General features: G+C 36.9%; 21 pseudogenes; all 21 read right to left on the bottom strand.

Moving 5' to 3' along the window:
• Window positions 1–740: 740 nt before the first annotated feature.
• Window positions 741–859, bottom strand: LOC145650436 (5S ribosomal RNA; annotated as a pseudogene).
• A 790-nt stretch (window positions 860–1,649) lies between these two features.
• On the bottom strand, window positions 1,650–1,768 carry LOC145649496 (5S ribosomal RNA; annotated as a pseudogene).
• A 667-nt stretch (window positions 1,769–2,435) lies between these two features.
• On the bottom strand, window positions 2,436–2,554 carry LOC145650236 (5S ribosomal RNA; annotated as a pseudogene).
• Window positions 2,555–2,906: 352 nt separating this feature from the next.
• Window positions 2,907–3,025, bottom strand: LOC145644941 (5S ribosomal RNA; annotated as a pseudogene).
• Window positions 3,026–3,815: 790 nt separating this feature from the next.
• LOC145646917 (5S ribosomal RNA) lies at window positions 3,816–3,934 on the bottom strand (annotated as a pseudogene).
• Window positions 3,935–4,724: 790 nt separating this feature from the next.
• On the bottom strand, window positions 4,725–4,843 carry LOC145650435 (5S ribosomal RNA; annotated as a pseudogene).
• Window positions 4,844–5,633: 790 nt separating this feature from the next.
• On the bottom strand, window positions 5,634–5,752 carry LOC145647584 (5S ribosomal RNA; annotated as a pseudogene).
• Window positions 5,753–6,639: 887 nt separating this feature from the next.
• LOC145649495 (5S ribosomal RNA) lies at window positions 6,640–6,758 on the bottom strand (annotated as a pseudogene).
• Window positions 6,759–7,425: 667 nt separating this feature from the next.
• On the bottom strand, window positions 7,426–7,544 carry LOC145650235 (5S ribosomal RNA; annotated as a pseudogene).
• A 352-nt stretch (window positions 7,545–7,896) lies between these two features.
• Window positions 7,897–8,015, bottom strand: LOC145644940 (5S ribosomal RNA; annotated as a pseudogene).
• A 790-nt stretch (window positions 8,016–8,805) lies between these two features.
• On the bottom strand, window positions 8,806–8,924 carry LOC145649920 (5S ribosomal RNA; annotated as a pseudogene).
• Window positions 8,925–9,714: 790 nt separating this feature from the next.
• On the bottom strand, window positions 9,715–9,833 carry LOC145647303 (5S ribosomal RNA; annotated as a pseudogene).
• Window positions 9,834–10,623: 790 nt separating this feature from the next.
• LOC145650434 (5S ribosomal RNA) lies at window positions 10,624–10,742 on the bottom strand (annotated as a pseudogene).
• A 790-nt stretch (window positions 10,743–11,532) lies between these two features.
• Window positions 11,533–11,651, bottom strand: LOC145647583 (5S ribosomal RNA; annotated as a pseudogene).
• Window positions 11,652–12,538: 887 nt separating this feature from the next.
• On the bottom strand, window positions 12,539–12,657 carry LOC145650806 (5S ribosomal RNA; annotated as a pseudogene).
• A 790-nt stretch (window positions 12,658–13,447) lies between these two features.
• On the bottom strand, window positions 13,448–13,566 carry LOC145647582 (5S ribosomal RNA; annotated as a pseudogene).
• Window positions 13,567–14,453: 887 nt separating this feature from the next.
• Window positions 14,454–14,572, bottom strand: LOC145650805 (5S ribosomal RNA; annotated as a pseudogene).
• Window positions 14,573–15,583: 1,011 nt separating this feature from the next.
• LOC145644740 (5S ribosomal RNA) lies at window positions 15,584–15,702 on the bottom strand (annotated as a pseudogene).
• A 352-nt stretch (window positions 15,703–16,054) lies between these two features.
• Window positions 16,055–16,173, bottom strand: LOC145644739 (5S ribosomal RNA; annotated as a pseudogene).
• Window positions 16,174–16,963: 790 nt separating this feature from the next.
• Window positions 16,964–17,082, bottom strand: LOC145647581 (5S ribosomal RNA; annotated as a pseudogene).
• A 666-nt stretch (window positions 17,083–17,748) lies between these two features.
• LOC145644738 (5S ribosomal RNA) lies at window positions 17,749–17,867 on the bottom strand (annotated as a pseudogene).
• Between the last annotated feature and the right edge of the window lie 287 nt (window positions 17,868–18,154).

Here is an 18,154-nt window from a genome sequence, read left to right as displayed (position 1 = left end):
AATCTGACAATTTTTTTTATTAATCCCTGCACTTGACATTCTAGAATGTTATCTTGAATGTAAATTAAATGATGCAATAAAAGCTTACAACATCTGGTATACGGAGGCACTAACAGACAGTTTTTTGATGAATCACTGCACTTCACATTCAGGCATGTGAGTTGGAGAGTAAATGAAAGTGATGCAAAAAAAACGTACAGCATCTGCTATTCCCAGGTGCTAACAGATAGTTTGAGTTAATTATTCACTGCACTTCAAATTTGAACATGATAGCTTGAAAATAAATTAAAGGGATGCAAACAATCTTACAGCACCTGCTATTCCCTGGTACTAAAATATTTCTATTTAATCTGTACACTTCACATACAAGCTTGTCAGTTGCAGATTAAAGTAAAGTGATGCGACAAAAACTTACAGCATCTGCTATTCCCAGGTGCTAACAGATAGTTTTTTTAATTAATCACTGCATTTCACATCCTAGCATGTCATCTTGACAGTAAATTAAAGTGATGCAAGAGAAGCTTACAGCATCTCGTAGTCCAAGGTGCTAACAGATAGATTTTTGAGGAATCACTGCACTTCACATTCAGGCATGTGAGTTGGAGAGTAAATGAAAGTGATGCAAAAAAAACTTACAGCATCTGCTATTCCCAGGTGCTAACAGATAGTTTTTTTTATTAATCACTGCACTTCACATTTGAGCATGTCAGCTTGAAAGTAAATTAAAGTGATGCAAGAAAAGCTTACAGCACCTGGTATTCCTAGGTAGGGTCCCACCTCAGTACTATCCAGGCCCAAACTTGGTTAGTTTCCAAGGTCAGATGAGATTGGGCGTTCTCAAGATGGTGTGGCCGTAAGCCTTATACGCTTACGCAAATTGCCTAATCATAGCAAATATGATCAAAGACCAATCTGACAATTTTTTTTATTAATCCCTGCACTTGACATTCTAGAATGTTATCTTGAATGTAAATTAAATGATGCAATAAAAGCTTACAACATCTGGTATACGGAGGCACTAACAGACAGTTTTTTGATGAATCACTGCACTTCACATTCAGGCATGTGAGTTGGAGAGTAAATGAAAGTGATGCAAAAAAAACTTACAGCATCTGCTATTCCCAGGTGCTAACAGATAGTTTGAGTTAATTATTCACTGCACTTCAAATTTGAACATGATAGCTTGAACATAAATTAAAGGGATGCAAACAATCTTACAGCACCTGCTATTCCCTGGTACTAAAATATTTCTATTTAATCTGTACACTTCACATACAAGCTTGTCAGTTGCAGATTAAAGTAAAGTGATGCAACAAAAACGTACAGCATCTGCTATTCCCAGGTGCTAACAGATAGTTTTTTTTATTAATCACTGCACTTCACATTTGAGCATGTCATCTTGACAGTAAATTAAAGTGATGCAAGAGAAGCTTACAGCATCTCGTAGTCCAAGGTGCTAACAGACAGTTTTTTGATGATTTACTGCACTTCACATTCAGGCATGTGAGTTGTAGAGTAAATGAAAGTGATGCAAAAAAAACTTACAGCATCTGCTATTCCCAGGTGCTAACAGATAGTTTTTTTTATTAATCATTGCACTTCACATTTGAGCATGTCAGCTTGAAAGTAAATTAAAGTGATGCAAGAAAAGCTTACAGCACCTGGTATACATAGGTAGGGTCCCACCTCAGTACTATCCAGGCCCAAACTTGCTTAGCTTCCAAGGTCAGATGAGATTGGGCATTCTCAAGCTGGTATGGCCGTAAGCCTCAAACACTTACTCAAATTGCCTAATCATAGCAAATATGATCAAAGACCAATCTGACAATTTTTTTTATTAATCCCTGCACTTGACATTCTAGAATGTTATCTTGAATGTAATTAAATGATGCAATAAAAGCTTACAATACGGAGCTGGTATACGGAGGCACTAATTATTCACTGCACTTCAAATTTGAACATGATAGCTTGAACATAAATTAAAGGGATGCAATGCAATCTTACAGCACCTGCTATTCCCTGGTACTAAAATATTTCTATTTAATCTGTACACTTCACATACAAGCTTGTCAGTTGCAGATTAAAGTAAAGTGATGCAACAAAAACTTACAGCATCTGCTATTCCCAGGTGCTAACAGATAGTTTTTTTAATTAATCACTGCATTTCACATCCTAGCATGTCATCTTGACAGTAAATTAAAGTGATGCAAGAGAAGCTTACAGCATCTCGTAGTCCAAGGTGCTAACAGATAGTTTTTTGATGAATCACTGCACTTCACATTCAGGCATGTGAGTTGGAGAGTAAATGAAAGTGATGCAAAAAAAACTTACAGCATCTGCTATTCCCAGGTGCTAACAGATAGTTTTTTTTATTAATCACTGCATTTCACATTTGAGCATGTCAGCTTGAAAGTAAATTAAAGTGATGCAAGAAAAGCTTACGGCACCTGGTATTCCTAGGTAGGGTCCCACCTCAGTACTATCCAGGCCCAAACTTGGTTAGTTTCCAAGGTCAGATGAGATTGGGCGTTCTCAAGATGGTGTGGCCGTAAGCCTTATACGCTTACGCAAATTGCCTAATCATAGCAAATATGATCAAAGACCAATCTGACAATTTTTTTTATTAATCCCTGCACTTGACATTCTAGAATGTTATCTTGAATGTAAATTAAATGATGCAATAAAAGCTTACAACATCTGGTATACGGAGGCACTAACAGACAGTTTTTTGATGAATCACTGCACTTCACATTCAGGCATGTGAGTTGTAGAGTAAATGAAAGTGATGCAAAAAAAACTTACAGCATCTGCTATTCCCAGGTGCTAACAGATAGTTTTTTTTATTAATCATTGCACTTCACATTTGAGCATGTCAGCTTGAAAGTAAATTAAAGTGATGCAAGAAAAGCTTACAGCACCTGGTATACATAGGTAGGGTCCCACCTCAGTAATATCCAGGCCCAAACTTGCTTAGCTTCCAAGGTCAGATGAGATTGGGCGTTCTCAAGCTTGTGTGGCCGTAAGCTTTAAACACTTACTCAAATTGCCTAATCATAGCAAATATGATCAAAGACCAATCTGACAATTTTTTTTATTAATCCCTGCACTTGACGTTCTAGAATGTTATCTTGAATGTAAATTTAATGATGCAATAAAAGCTTACAACATCTTGTATACGGAGGCACTAACAGACAGTTTTTTGATGAATCACTGCATTTCACATTCAGGCATGTGAGTTGGAGAGTAAATGAAAGTGATGCAAAAAAAACTTACATCATCTGCTATTCCCAGGTGCTAACAGATAGTTTGAGTTAATTATTCACTGCACTTCAAATTTGAACATGATAGCTTGAAAATAAATTAAAGGGATGCAAACAATCTTACAGCACCTGCTATTCCCTGGTACTAAAATATTTCTATTTAATCTGTACACTTCACATACAAGCTTGTCAGTTGCAGATTAAAGTAAAGTGATGCAACAAAAACTTACAGCATCTGCTATTCCCAGGTGCTAACAGATAGTTTTTTTAATTAATCACTGCACTTCACATCCTAGCATGTCATCTTGAAAGTAAATTAAAGTGATGCAAGAGAAGCTTACAGCATCTCGTAGTCCAAGGTGCTAACAGATAGATTTTTGAGGAATCACTGCACTTCACATTCAGGCATGTGAGTTGGAGAGTAAATGAAAGTGATGCAAAAAAAACTTACAGCATCTGCTATTCCCAGGTGCTAACAGATAGTTTTTTTTATTAATCACTGCACTTCACATTTGAGCATGTCAGCTTGAAAGTAAATTAAAGTGATGCAAGAAAAGCTTACAGCACCTGGTATTCCTAGGTAGGGTCCCACCTCAGTACTATTCAGGCCCAAACTTGCTTAGCTTCCAAGGTCAGATGAGATTGGGCGTTCTCAAGCTGGTGTGGCCGTAAGCCTTAAACACTTACTCAAATTTCCTAATCATAGCAAATATGATCAAAGACCAATCTGACAATTTTTTTTATTAATCCCTGCACTTGACATTCTAGAATGTTATCTTGAATGTAAATTAAATGATGCAATAAAAGCTTACAACATCTGGTATACGGAGGCACTAACAGACAGTTTTTTGATGAATCACTGCACTTCACATTCAGGCATGTGAGTTGGAGAGTAAATGAAAGTGATGCAAAAAAAACGTACAGCATCTGCTATTCCCAGGTGCTAACAGATAGTTTGAGTTAATTATTCACTGCACTTCAAATTTGAACATGATAGCTTGAAAATAAATTAAAGGGATGCAAACAATCTTACAGCACCTGCTATTCCCTGGTACTAAAATATTTCTATTTAATCTGTACACTTCACATACAAGCTTGTCAGTTGCAGATTAAAGTAAAGTGATGCGACAAAAACTTACAGCATCTGCTATTCCCAGGTGCTAACAGATAGTTTTTTTAATTAATCACTGCATTTCACATCCTAGCATGTCATCTTGACAGTAAATTAAAGTGATGCAAGAGAAGCTTACAGCATCTCGTAGTCCAAGGTGCTAACAGATAGATTTTTGAGGAATCACTGCACTTCACATTCAGGCATGTGAGTTGGAGAGTAAATGAAAGTGATGCAAAAAAAACTTACAGCATCTGCTATTCCCAGGTGCTAACAGATAGTTTTTTTTATTAATCACTGCACTTCACATTTGAGCATGTCAGCTTGAAAGTAAATTAAAGTGATGCAAGAAAAGCTTACAGCACCTGGTATTCCTAGGTAGGGTCCCACCTCAGTACTATCCAGGCCCAAACTTGGTTAGTTTCCAAGGTCAGATGAGATTGGGCGTTCTCAAGATGGTGTGGCCGTAAGCCTTATACGCTTACGCAAATTGCCTAATCATAGCAAATATGATCAAAGACCAATCTGACAATTTTTTTTATTAATCCCTGCACTTGACATTCTAGAATGTTATCTTGAATGTAAATTAAATGATGCAATAAAAGCTTACAACATCTGGTATACGGAGGCACTAACAGACAGTTTTTTGATGAATCACTGCACTTCACATTCAGGCATGTGAGTTGGAGAGTAAATGAAAGTGATGCAAAAAAAACTTACAGCATCTGCTATTCCCAGGTGCTAACAGATAGTTTGAGTTAATTATTCACTGCACTTCAAATTTGAACATGATAGCTTGAACATAAATTAAAGGGATGCAAACAATCTTACAGCACCTGCTATTCCCTGGTACTAAAATATTTCTATTTAATCTGTACACTTCACATACAAGCTTGTCAGTTGCAGATTAAAGTAAAGTGATGCAACAAAAACTTACAGCATCTGCTATTCCCAGATGCTAACAGATAGTTTTTTTAATTAATCACTGCACTTCACATCCTAGCATGTCATCTTGAAAGTAAATTAAAGTGATGCAAGAGAAGCTTACAGCATCTCGTAGTCCAAGGTGCTAACAGATAGATTTTTGAGGAATCACTGCACTTCACATTCAGGCATGTGAGTTGGAGAGTAAATGAAAGTGATGCAAAAAAAACTTACAGCATCTGCTATTCCCAGGTGCTAACAGATAGTTTTTTTTATTAATCACTGCACTTCACATTTGAGCATGTCAGCTTGAAAGTAAATTAAAGTGATGCAAGAAAAGCTTACAGCACCTGGTATTCCTAGGTAGGGTCCCACCTCAGTACTATTCAGGCCCAAACTTGCTTAGCTTCCAAGGTCAGATGAGATTGGGCGTTCTCAAGATGGTGTGGCCGTAAGCCTTAAACACTTACTCAAATTGCCTAATCATAGCAAATATGATCAAAGACCAATCTGACAATTTTTTTTATTAATCCCTGCACTTGACATTCTAGAATGTTATCTTGAATGTAATTAAATGATGCAATAAAAGCTTACAATACGGAGCTGGTATACGGAGGCACTAATTATTCACTGCACTTCAAATTTGAACATGATAGCTTGAACATAAATTAAAGGGATGCAAACAATCTTACAGCACCTGCTATTCCCTGGTACTAAAATATTTCTATTTAATCTGTACACTTCACATACAAGCTTGTCAGTTGCAGATTAAAGTAAAGTGATGCAACAAAAACTTACAGCATCTGCTATTCCCAGGTGCTAACAGATAGTTTTTTTAATTAATCACTGCACTTCACATCCTAGCATGTCATCTTGAAAGTAAATTAAAGTGATGCAAGAGAAGCTTACAGCATCTCGTAGTCCAAGGTGCTAACAGATAGATTTTTGATGAATCACTGCACTTCACATTCAGGCATGTGAGTTGGAGAGTAAATGAAAGTGATGCAAAAAAAACTTACAGAGTCGGCTATTCCCAGGTGCTAACAGATAGTTTTTTTTATTAATCACTGCACTTCACATTTGAGCATGTCATCTTGACAGTAAATTAAAGTGATGCAAGAGAAGCTTACAGCATCTCGTAGTCCAAGGTGCTAACAGACAGTTTTTTGATGAATCACTGCACTTCACATTCAGGCATGTGAGTTGGAGAGTAAATGAAAGTGATGCAAAAAAAACTTACAGCATCTGCTATTCCCAGGTGCTAACAGGTAGTTTTTTTTATTAATCATTGCACTTCACATTTGAGCATGTCAGCTTGAAAGTAAATTAAAGTGATGCAAGAAAAGCTTACAGCACCTGGTATACATAGGTAGGGTCCCACCTCAGTACTATCCAGGCCCAAACTTGCTTAGCTTCCAAGGTCAGATGAGATTGGGCATTCTCAAGCTGGTATGGCCGTAAGCCTCAAACACTTACTCAAATTGCCTAATCATAGCAAATATGATCAAAGACCAATCTGACAATTTTTTTTATTAATCCCTGCACTTGACATTCTAGAATGTTATCTTGAATGTAATTAAATGATGCAATAAAAGCTTACAATACGGAGCTGGTATACGGAGGCACTAATTATTCACTGCACTTCAAATTTGAACATGATAGCTTGAACATAAATTAAAGGGATGCAATGCAATCTTACAGCACCTGCTATTCCCTGGTACTAAAATATTTCTATTTAATCTGTACACTTCACATACAAGCTTGTCAGTTGCAGATTAAAGTAAAGTGATGCAACAAAAACTTACAGCATCTGCTATTCCCAGGTGCTAACAGATAGTTTTTTTAATTAATCACTGCATTTCACATCCTAGCATGTCATCTTGACAGTAAATTAAAGTGATGCAAGAGAAGCTTACAGCATCTCGTAGTCCAAGGTGCTAACAGATAGTTTTTTGATGAATCACTGCACTTCACATTCAGGCATGTGAGTTGGAGAGTAAATGAAAGTGATGCAAAAAAAACTTACAGCATCTGCTATTCCCAGGTGCTAACAGATAGTTTTTTTTATTAATCACTGCACTTCACATTTGAGCATGTCAGCTTGAAAGTAAATTAAAGTGATGCAAGAAAAGCTTACGGCACCTGGTATTCCTAGGTAGGGTCCCACCTCAGTACTATCCAGGCCCAAACTTGGTTAGTTTCCAAGGTCAGATGAGATTGGGCGTTCTCAAGATGGTGTGGCCGTAAGCCTTATACGCTTACGCAAATTGCCTAATCATAGCAAATATGATCAAAGACCAATCTGACAATTTTTTTTATTAATCCCTGCACTTGACATTCTAGAATGTTATCTTGAATGTAAATTAAATGATGCAATAAAAGCTTACAACATCTGGTATACGGAGGCACTAACAGACAGTTTTTTGATGAATCACTGCACTTCACATTCAGGCATGTGAGTTGTAGAGTAAATGAAAGTGATGCAAAAAAAACTTACAGCATCTGCTATTCCCAGGTGCTAACAGATAGTTTTTTTTATTAATCATTGCACTTCACATTTGAGCATGTCAGCTTGAAAGTAAATTAAAGTGATGCAAGAAAAGCTTACAGCACCTGGTATACATAGGTAGGGTCCCACCTCAGTAATATCCAGGCCCAAACTTGCTTAGCTTCCAAGGTCAGATGAGATTGGGCGTTCTCAAGCTTGTGTGGCCGTAAGCTTTAAACACTTACTCAAATTGCCTAATCATAGCAAATATGATCAAAGACCAATCTGACAATTTTTTTTATTAATCCCTGCACTTGACGTTCTAGAATGTTATCTTGAATGTAAATTTAATGATGCAATAAAAGCTTACAACATCTTGTATACGGAGGCACTAACAGACAGTTTTTTGATGAATCACTGCACTTCACATTCAGGCATGTGAGTTGGAGAGTAAATGAAAGTGATGCAAAAAAAACTTACATCATCTGCTATTCCCAGGTGCTAACAGATAGTTTGAGTTAATTATTCACTGCACTTCAAATTTGAACATGATAGCTTGAAAATAAATTAAAGGGATGCAAACAATCTTACAGCACCTGCTATTCCCTGGTACTAAAATATTTCTATTTAATCTGTACACTTCACATACAAGCTTGTCAGTTGCAGATTAAAGTAAAGTGATGCAACAAAAACTTACAGCATCTGCTATTCCCAGGTGCTAACAGATAGTTTTTTTAATTAATCACTGCACTTCACATCCTAGCATGTCATCTTGAAAGTAAATTAAAGTGATGCAAGAGAAGCTTACAGCATCTCGTAGTCCAAGGTGCTAACAGATAGATTTTTGAGGAATCACTGCACTTCACATTCAGGCATGTGAGTTGGAGAGTAAATGAAAGTGATGCAAAAAAAACTTACAGCATCTGCTATTCCCAGGTGCTAACAGATAGTTTTTTTTATTAATCACTGCACTTCACATTTGAGCATGTCAGCTTGAAAGTAAATTAAAGTGATGCAAGAAAAGCTTACAGCACCTGGTATTCCTAGATAGGGTCCCACCTCAGTACTATTCAGGCACAAACTTGCTTAGCTTCCAAGGTCAGATGAGATTGGGCGTTCTCAAGCTGGTGTGGCCGTAAGCCTTAAACACTTACTCAAATTTCCTAATCATAGCAAATATGATCAAAGACCAATCTGACAATTTTTTTTATTAATCCCTGCACTTGACATTCTAGAATGTTATCTTGAATGTAAATTAAATGATGCAATAAAAGCTTACAACATCTGGTATACGGAGGCACTAACAGACAGTTTTTTGATGAATCACTGCACTTCACATTCAGGCATGTGAGTTGGAGAGTAAATGAAAGTGATGCAAAAAAAACGTACAGCATCTGCTATTCCCAGGTGCTAACAGATAGTTTGAGTTAATTATTCACTGCACTTCAAATTTGAACATGATAGCTTGAAAATAAATTAAAGGGATGCAAACAATCTTACAGCACCTGCTATTCCCTGGTACTAAAATATTTCTATTTAATCTGTACACTTCACATACAAGCTTGTCAGTTGCAGATTAAAGTAAAGTGATGCGACAAAAACTTACAGCATCTGCTATTCCCAGGTGCTAACAGATAGTTTTTTTAATTAATCACTGCATTTCACATCCTAGCATGTCATCTTGACAGTAAATTAAAGTGATGCAAGAGAAGCTTACAGCATCTCGTAGTCCAAGGTGCTAACAGATAGATTTTTGAGGAATCACTGCACTTCACATTCAGGCATGTGAGTTGGAGAGTAAATGAAAGTGATGCAAAAAAAACTTACAGCATCTGCTATTCCCAGGTGCTAACAGATAGTTTTTTTTATTAATCACTGCACTTCACATTTGAGCATGTCAGCTTGAAAGTAAATTAAAGTGATGCAAGAAAAGCTTACAGCACCTGGTATTCCTAGATAGGGTCCCACCTCAGTACTATTCAGGCCCAAACTTGCTTAGCTTCCAAGGTCAGATGAGATTGGGCGTTCTCAAGCTGGTGTGGCCGTAAGCCTTAAACACTTACTCAAATTTCCTAATCATAGCAAATATGATCAAAGACCAATCTGACAATTTTTTTTATTAATCCCTGCACTTGACATTCTAGAATGTTATCTTGAATGTAAATTAAATGATGCAATAAAAGCTTACAACATCTGGTATACGGAGGCACTAACAGACAGTTTTTTGATGAATCACTGCACTTCACATTCAGGCATGTGAGTTGGAGAGTAAATGAAAGTGATGCAAAAAAAACGTACAGCATCTGCTATTCCCAGGTGCTAACAGATAGTTTGAGTTAATTATTCACTGCACTTCAAATTTGAACATGATAGCTTGAAAATAAATTAAAGGGATGCAAACAATCTTACAGCACCTGCTATTCCCTGGTACTAAAATATTTCTATTTAATCTGTACACTTCACATACAAGCTTGTCAGTTGCAGATTAAAGTAAAGTGATGCGACAAAAACTTACAGCATCTGCTATTCCCAGGTGCTAACAGATAGTTTTTTTAATTAATCACTGCATTTCACATCCTAGCATGTCATCTTGACAGTAAATTAAAGTGATGCAAGAGAAGCTTACAGCATCTCGTAGTCCAAGGTGCTAACAGATAGATTTTTGAGGAATCACTGCACTTCACATTCAGGCATGTGAGTTGGAGAGTAAATGAAAGTGATGCAAAAAAAACTTACAGCATCTGCTATTCCCAGGTGCTAACAGATAGTTTTTTTTATTAATCACTGCACTTCACATTTGAGCATGTCAGCTTGAAAGTAAATTAAAGTGATGCAAGAAAAGCTTACAGCACCTGGTATTCCTAGGTAGGGTCCCACCTCAGTACTATCCAGGCCCAAACTTGGTTAGTTTCCAAGGTCAGATGAGATTGGGCGTTCTCAAGATGGTGTGGCCGTAAGCCTTATACGCTTACGCAAATTGCCTAATCATAGCAAATATGATCAAAGACCAATCTGACAATTTTTTTTATTAATCCCTGCACTTGACATTCTAGAATGTTATCTTGAATGTAAATTAAATGATGCAATAAAAGCTTACAACATCTGGTATACGGAGGCACTAACAGACAGTTTTTTGATGAATCACTGCACTTCACATTCAGGCATGTGAGTTGGAGAGTAAATGAAAGTGATGCAAAAAAAACTTACAGCATCTGCTATTCCCAGGTGCTAACAGATAGTTTGAGTTAATTATTCACTGCACTTCAAATTTGAACATGATAGCTTGAACATAAATTAAAGGGATGCAAACAATCTTACAGCACCTGCTATTCCCTGGTACTAAAATATTTCTATTTAATCTGTACACTTCACATACAAGCTTGTCAGTTGCAGATTAAAGTAAAGTGATGCAACAAAAACTTACAGCATCTGCTATTCCCAGATGCTAACAGATAGTTTTTTTAATTAATCACTGCACTTCACATCCTAGCATGTCATCTTGAAAGTAAATTAAAGTGATGCAAGAGAAGCTTACAGCATCTCGTAGTCCAAGGTGCTAACAGATAGATTTTTGAGGAATCACTGCACTTCACATTCAGGCATGTGAGTTGGAGAGTAAATGAAAGTGATGCAAAAAAAACTTACAGCATCTGCTATTCCCAGGTGCTAACAGATAGTTTTTTTTATTAATCACTGCACTTCACATTTGAGCATGTCAGCTTGAAAGTAAATTAAAGTGATGCAAGAAAAGCTTACAGCACCTGGTATTCCTAGGTAGGGTCCCACCTCAGTACTATTCAGGCCCAAACTTGCTTAGCTTCCAAGGTCAGATGAGATTGGGCGTTCTCAAGATGGTGTGGCCGTAAGCCTTAAACACTTACTCAAATTGCCTAATCATAGCAAATATGATCAAAGACCAATCTGACAATTTTTTTTATTAATCCCTGCACTTGACATTCTAGAATGTTATCTTGAATGTAATTAAATGATGCAATAAAAGCTTACAATACGGAGCTGGTATACGGAGGCACTAATTATTCACTGCACTTCAAATTTGAACATGATAGCTTGAACATAAATTAAAGGGATGCAAACAATCTTACAGCACCTGCTATTCCCTGGTACTAAAATATTTCTATTTAATCTGTACACTTCACATACAAGCTTGTCAGTTGCAGATTAAAGTAAAGTGATGCAACAAAAACTTACAGCATCTGCTATTCCCAGGTGCTAACAGATAGTTTTTTTAATTAATCACTGCACTTCACATCCTAGCATGTCATCTTGAAAGTAAATTAAAGTGATGCAAGAGAAGCTTACAGCATCTCGTAGTCCAAGGTGCTAACAGATAGATTTTTGATGAATCACTGCACTTCACATTCAGGCATGTGAGTTGGAGAGTAAATGAAAGTGATGCAAAAAAAACTTACAGAGTCGGCTATTCCCAGGTGCTAACAGATAGTTTTTTTTATTAATCACTGCACTTCACATTTGAGCATGTCATCTTGACAGTAAATTAAAGTGATGCAAGAGAAGCTTACAGCATCTCGTAGTCCAAGGTGCTAACAGACAGTTTTTTGATGATTTACTGCACTTCACATTCAGGCATGTGAGTTGGAGAGTAAATGAAAGTGATGCAAAAAAAACTTACAGCATCTGCTATTCCCAGGTGCTAACAGGTAGTTTTTTTTATTAATCATTGCACTTCACATTTGAGCATGTCAGCTTGAAAGTAAATTAAAGTGATGCAAGAAAAGCTTACAGCACCTGGTATACATAGGTAGGGTCCCACCTCAGTACTATCCAGGCCCAAAGTTGCTTAGCTTCCAAGGTCAGATGAGATTGGGCATTCTCAAGCTGGTATGGCCGTAAGCCTTAATCACTTACTCAAATTGCCTAATCATAGCAAATATGATCAAAGACCAATCTGACAATTTTTTTTATTAATCCCTGCAATTGACATTCTAGAATGTTATCTTGAATGTAAATTAAATGATGCAATAAAAGCTTACAACATCTGGTATACGGAGGCACTAACAGACAGTTTTTTGATGAATCACTGCACTTCACATTCAGGCATGTGAGTTGGAGAGTAAATGAAAGTGATGCAAAAAAAACTTACATCATCTGCTATTCCCAGGTGCTAACAGATAGTTTGAGTTAATTATTCACTGCACTTCAAATTTGAACATGATAGCTTGAACATAAATTAAAGGGATGCAAACAATCTTACAGCACCTGCTATTCCCTGGTACTAAAATATTTCTATTTAATCTGTACACTTCACATACAAGCTTGTCAGTTGCAGATTAAAGTAAAGTGATGCAACAAAAACTTACAGCATCTGCTATTCCCAGATGCTAACAGATAGTTTTTTTAATTAATCACTGCACTTCACATCCTAGCATGTCATCTTGAAAGTAAATTAAAGTGATGCAAGAGAAGCTTACAGCATCTCGTAGTCCAAGGTGCTAACAGATAGATTTTTGAGGAATCACTGCACTTCACATTCAGGCATGTGAGTTGGAGAGTAAATGAAAGTGATGCAAAAAAAACTTACAGCATCTGCTATTCCCAGGTGCTAACAGATAGTTTTTTTTATTAATCACTGCACTTCACATTTGAGCATGTCAGCTTGAAAGTAAATTAAAGTGATGCAAGAAAAGCTTACAGCACCTGGTATTCCTAGGTAGGGTCCCACCTCAGTACTATTCAGGCCCAAACTTGCTTAGCTTCCAAGGTCAGATGAGATTGGGCGTTCTCAAGATGGTGTGGCCGTAAGCCTTAAACACTTACTCAAATTGCCTAATCATAGCAAATATGATCAAAGACCAATCTGACAATTTTTTTTATTAATCCCTGCACTTGACATTCTAGAATGTTATCTTGAATGTAATTAAATGATGCAATAAAAGCTTACAATACGGAGCTGGTATACGGAGGCACTAATTATTCACTGCACTTCAAATTTGAACATGATAGCTTGAACATAAATTAAAGGGATGCAAACAATCTTACAGCACCTGCTATTCCCTGGTACTAAAATATTTCTATTTAATCTGTACACTTCACATACAAGCTTGTCAGTTGCAGATTAAAGTAAAGTGATGCAACAAAAACTTACAGCATCTGCTATTCCCAGGTGCTAACAGATAGTTTTTTTAATTAATCACTGCACTTCACATCCTAGCATGTCATCTTGAAAGTAAATTAAAGTGATGCAAGAGAAGCTTACAGCATCTCGTAGTCCAAGGTGCTAACAGATAGATTTTTGATGAATCACTGCACTTCACATTCAGGCATGTGAGTTGGAGAGTAAATGAAAGTGATGCAAAAAAAACTTACAGAGTCGGCTATTCCCAGGTGCTAACAGATAGTTTTTTTTATTAATCACTGCACTTCACATTTGAGCATGTCATCTTGACAGTAAATTAAAGTGATGCAAGAGAAGCTTACAGCATCTCGTAGTCCAAGGTGCTAACAGACAGTTTTTTGATGAATCACTGCACTTCACATTCAGGCATGTGAGTTGGAGAGTAAATGAAAGTGATGCAAAAAAAACTTACAGCATCTGCTATTCCCAGGTGCTAACAGGTAGTTTTTTTTATTAATCATTGCACTTCACATTTGAGCATGTCAGCTTGAAAGTAAATTAAAGTGATGCAAGAAAAGCTTACAGCACCTGGTATACATAGGTAGGGTCCCACCTCAGTACTATCCAGGCCCAAAGTTGCTTAGCTTCCAAGGTCAGATGAGATTGGGCATTCTCAAGCTGGTATGGCCGTAAGCCTTAATCACTTACTCAAATTGCCTAATCATAGCAAATATGATCAAAGACCAATCTGACAATTTTTTTTATTAATCCCTGCAATTGACATTCTAGAATGTTATCTTGAATGTAAATTAAATGATGCAATAAAAGCTTACAACATCTGGTATACGGAGGCACTAACAGACAGTTTTTTGATGAATCACTGCACTTCACATTCAGGCATGTGAGTTGGAGAGTAAATGAAAGTGATGCAAAAAAAACTTACATCATCTGCTATTCCCAGGTGCTAACAGATAGTTTGAGTTAATTATTCACTGCACTTCAAATTTGAACATGATAGCTTGAACATAAATTAAAGGGATGCAAACAATCTTACAGCACCTGCTATTCCCTGGTACTAAAATATTTCTATTTAATCTGTACACTTCACATACAAGCTTGTCAGTTGCAGATTAAAGTAAAGTGATGCAACAAAAACTTACAGCATCTGCTATTCCCAGGTGCTAACAGATAGTTTTTTTAATTAATCACTGCACTTCACATCCTAGCATGTCATCTTGAAAGTAAATTAAAGTGATGCAAGAGAAGCTTACAGCATCTCGTAGTCCAAGGTGCTAACAGATAGATTTTTGATGAATCACTGCACTTCACATTCAGGCATGTGAGTTGGAGAGTAAATGAAAGTGATGCAAAAAAAACTTACAGAGTCGGCTATTCCCAGGTGCTAACAGATAGTTTTTTTTATTAATCACTGCACTTCACATTTGAGCATGTCATCTTGACAGTAAATTAAAGTGATGCAAGAGAAGCTTACAGCATCTCGTAGTCCAAGGTGCTAACAGACAGTTTTTTGATGAATCACTGCACTTCACATTCAGGCATGTGAGTTGGAGAGTAAATGAAAGTGATGCAAAAAAAACTTACAGCATCTGCTATTCCCAGGTGCTAACAGGTAGTTTTTTTTATTAATCATTGCACTTCACATTTGAGCATGTCAGCTTGAAAGTAAATTAAAGTGATGCAAGAAAAGCTTACAGCACCTGGTATACATAGGTAGGGTCCCACCTCAGTACTATCCAGGCCCAAACTTGGTTAGTTTCCAAGGTCAGATGAGATTGGGCGTTCTCAAGATGGTGTGGCCGTAAGCCTTATACGCTTACGCAAATTGCCTAATCATAGCAAATATGATCAAAGACCAATCTGACAATTTTTTTTATTAATCCCTGCACTTGACATTCTAGAATGTTATCTTGAATGTAAATTAAATGATGCAATAAAAGCTTACAACATCTGGTATACGGAGGCACTAACAGACAGTTTTTTGATGAATCACTGCACTTCACATTCAGGCATGTGAGTTGGAGAGTAAATGAAAGTGATGCAAAAAAAACTTACAGCATCTGCTATTCCCAGGTGCTAACAGGTAGTTTTTTTTATTAATCATTGCACTTCACATTTGAGCATGTCAGCTTGAAAGTAAATTAAAGTGATGCAAGAAAAGCTTACAGCACCTGGTATACATAGGTAGGGTCCCACCTCAGTACTATCCAGGCCCAAACTTGGTTAGTTTCCAAGGTCAGATGAGATTGGGCGTTCTCAAGATGGTGTGGCCGTAAGCCTTATACGCTTACTCAAATTGCCTAATCATAGCAAATATGATCAAAGACCAATCTGACAATTTTTTTTATTAATCCCTGCAATTGACATTCTAGAATGTTATCTTGAATGTAAATTAAATGATGCAATAAAAGCTTACAACATCTGGTATACGGAGGCACTAACAGACAGTTTTTTGATGAATCACTGCACTTCACATTCAGGCATGTGAGTTGGAGAGTAAATGAAAGTGATGCAAAAAAAACTTACATCATCTGCTATTCCCAGGTGCTAACAGATAGTTTGAGTTAATTATTCACTGCACTTCAAATTTGAACATGATAGCTTGAACATAAATTAAAGGGATGCAAACAATCTTACAGCACCTGCTATTCCCTGGTACTAAAATATTTCTATTTAATCTGTACACTTCACATACAAGCTTGTCAGTTGCAGATTAAAGTAAAGTGATGCAACAAAAACTTACAGCATCTGCTATTCCCAGATGCTAACAGATAGTTTTTTTAATTAATCACTGCACTTCACATCCTAGCATGTCATCTTGAAAGTAAATTAAAGTGATGCAAGAGAAGCTTACAGCATCTCGTAGTCCAAGGTGCTAACAGATAGATTTTTGAGGAATCACTGCACTTCACATTCAGGCATGTGAGTTGGAGAGTAAATGAAAGTGATGCAAAAAAAACTTACAGCATCTGCTATTCCCAGGTGCTAACAGATAGTTTTTTTTATTAATCACTGCACTTCACATTTGAGCATGTCAGCTTGAAAGTAAATTAAAGTGATGCAAGAAAAGCTTACAGCACCTGGTATTCCTAGGTAGGGTCCCACCTCAGTACTATTCAGGCCCAAACTTGCTTAGCTTCCAAGGTCAGATGAGATTGGGCGTTCTCAAGATGGTGTGGCCGTAAGCCTTAAACACTTACTCAAATTGCCTAATCATAGCAAATATGATCAAAGACCAATCTGACAATTTTTTTTATTAATCCCTGCACTTGACATTCTAGAATGTTATCTTGAATGTAATTAAATGATGCAATAAAAGCTTACAATACGGAGCTGGTATACGGAGGCACTAATTATTCACTGCACTTCAAATTTGAACATGATAGCTTGAACATAAATTAAAGGGATGCAAACAATCTTACAGCACCTGCTATTCCCTGGTACTAAAATATTTCTATTTAATCTGTACACTTCACATACAAGCTTGTCAGTTGCAGATTAAAGTAAAGTGATGCAACAAAAACTTACAGCATCTGCTATTCCCAGGTGCTAACAGATAGTTTTTTTAATTAATCACTGCACTTCACATCCTAGCATGTCATCTTGAAAGTAAATTAAAGTGATGCAAGAGAAGCTTACAGCATCTCGTAGTCCAAGGTGCTAACAGACAGTTTTTTGATGAATCACTGCACTTCACATTCAGGCATGTGAGTTGGAGAGTAAATGAAAGTGATGCAAAAAAAACTTACAGCATCTGCTATTCCCAGGTGCTAACAGGTAGTTTTTTTTATTAATCATTGCACTTCACATTTGAGCATGTCAGCTTGAAAGTAAATTAAAGTGATGCAAGAAAAGCTTACAGCACCTGGTATACATAGGTAGGGTCCCACCTCAGTACTATCCAGGCCCAAACTTGGTTAGTTTCCAAGGTCAGATGAGATTGGGCGTTCTCAAGATGGTGTGGCCGTAAGCCTTATACGCTTACGCAAATTGCCTAATCATAGCAAATATGATCAAAGACCAATCTGACAATTTTTTTTATTAATCCCTGCACTTGACATTCTAGAATGTTATCTTGAATGTAAATTAAATGATGCAATAAAAGCTTACAACATCTGGTATACGGAGGCACTAACAGACAGTTTTTTGATGAATCACTGCACTTCACATTCAGGCATGTGAGTTGGAGAGTAAATGAAAGTGATGCAAAAAAAACTTACAGCATCTGCTATTCCCAGGTGCTAACAGGTAGTTTTTTT

Source organism: Electrophorus electricus, chromosome 13 (genome assembly GCF_041902795.1).
Source record: "Electrophorus electricus isolate QZ-2024a chromosome 13, ASM4190279v1, whole genome shotgun sequence".
NCBI lineage: Eukaryota > Metazoa > Chordata > Actinopteri > Gymnotiformes > Gymnotidae > Electrophorus > Electrophorus electricus.
Note: the sequence above shows the minus strand (reverse complement) of the source record. Positions and strands in the feature narration are given on the sequence as shown.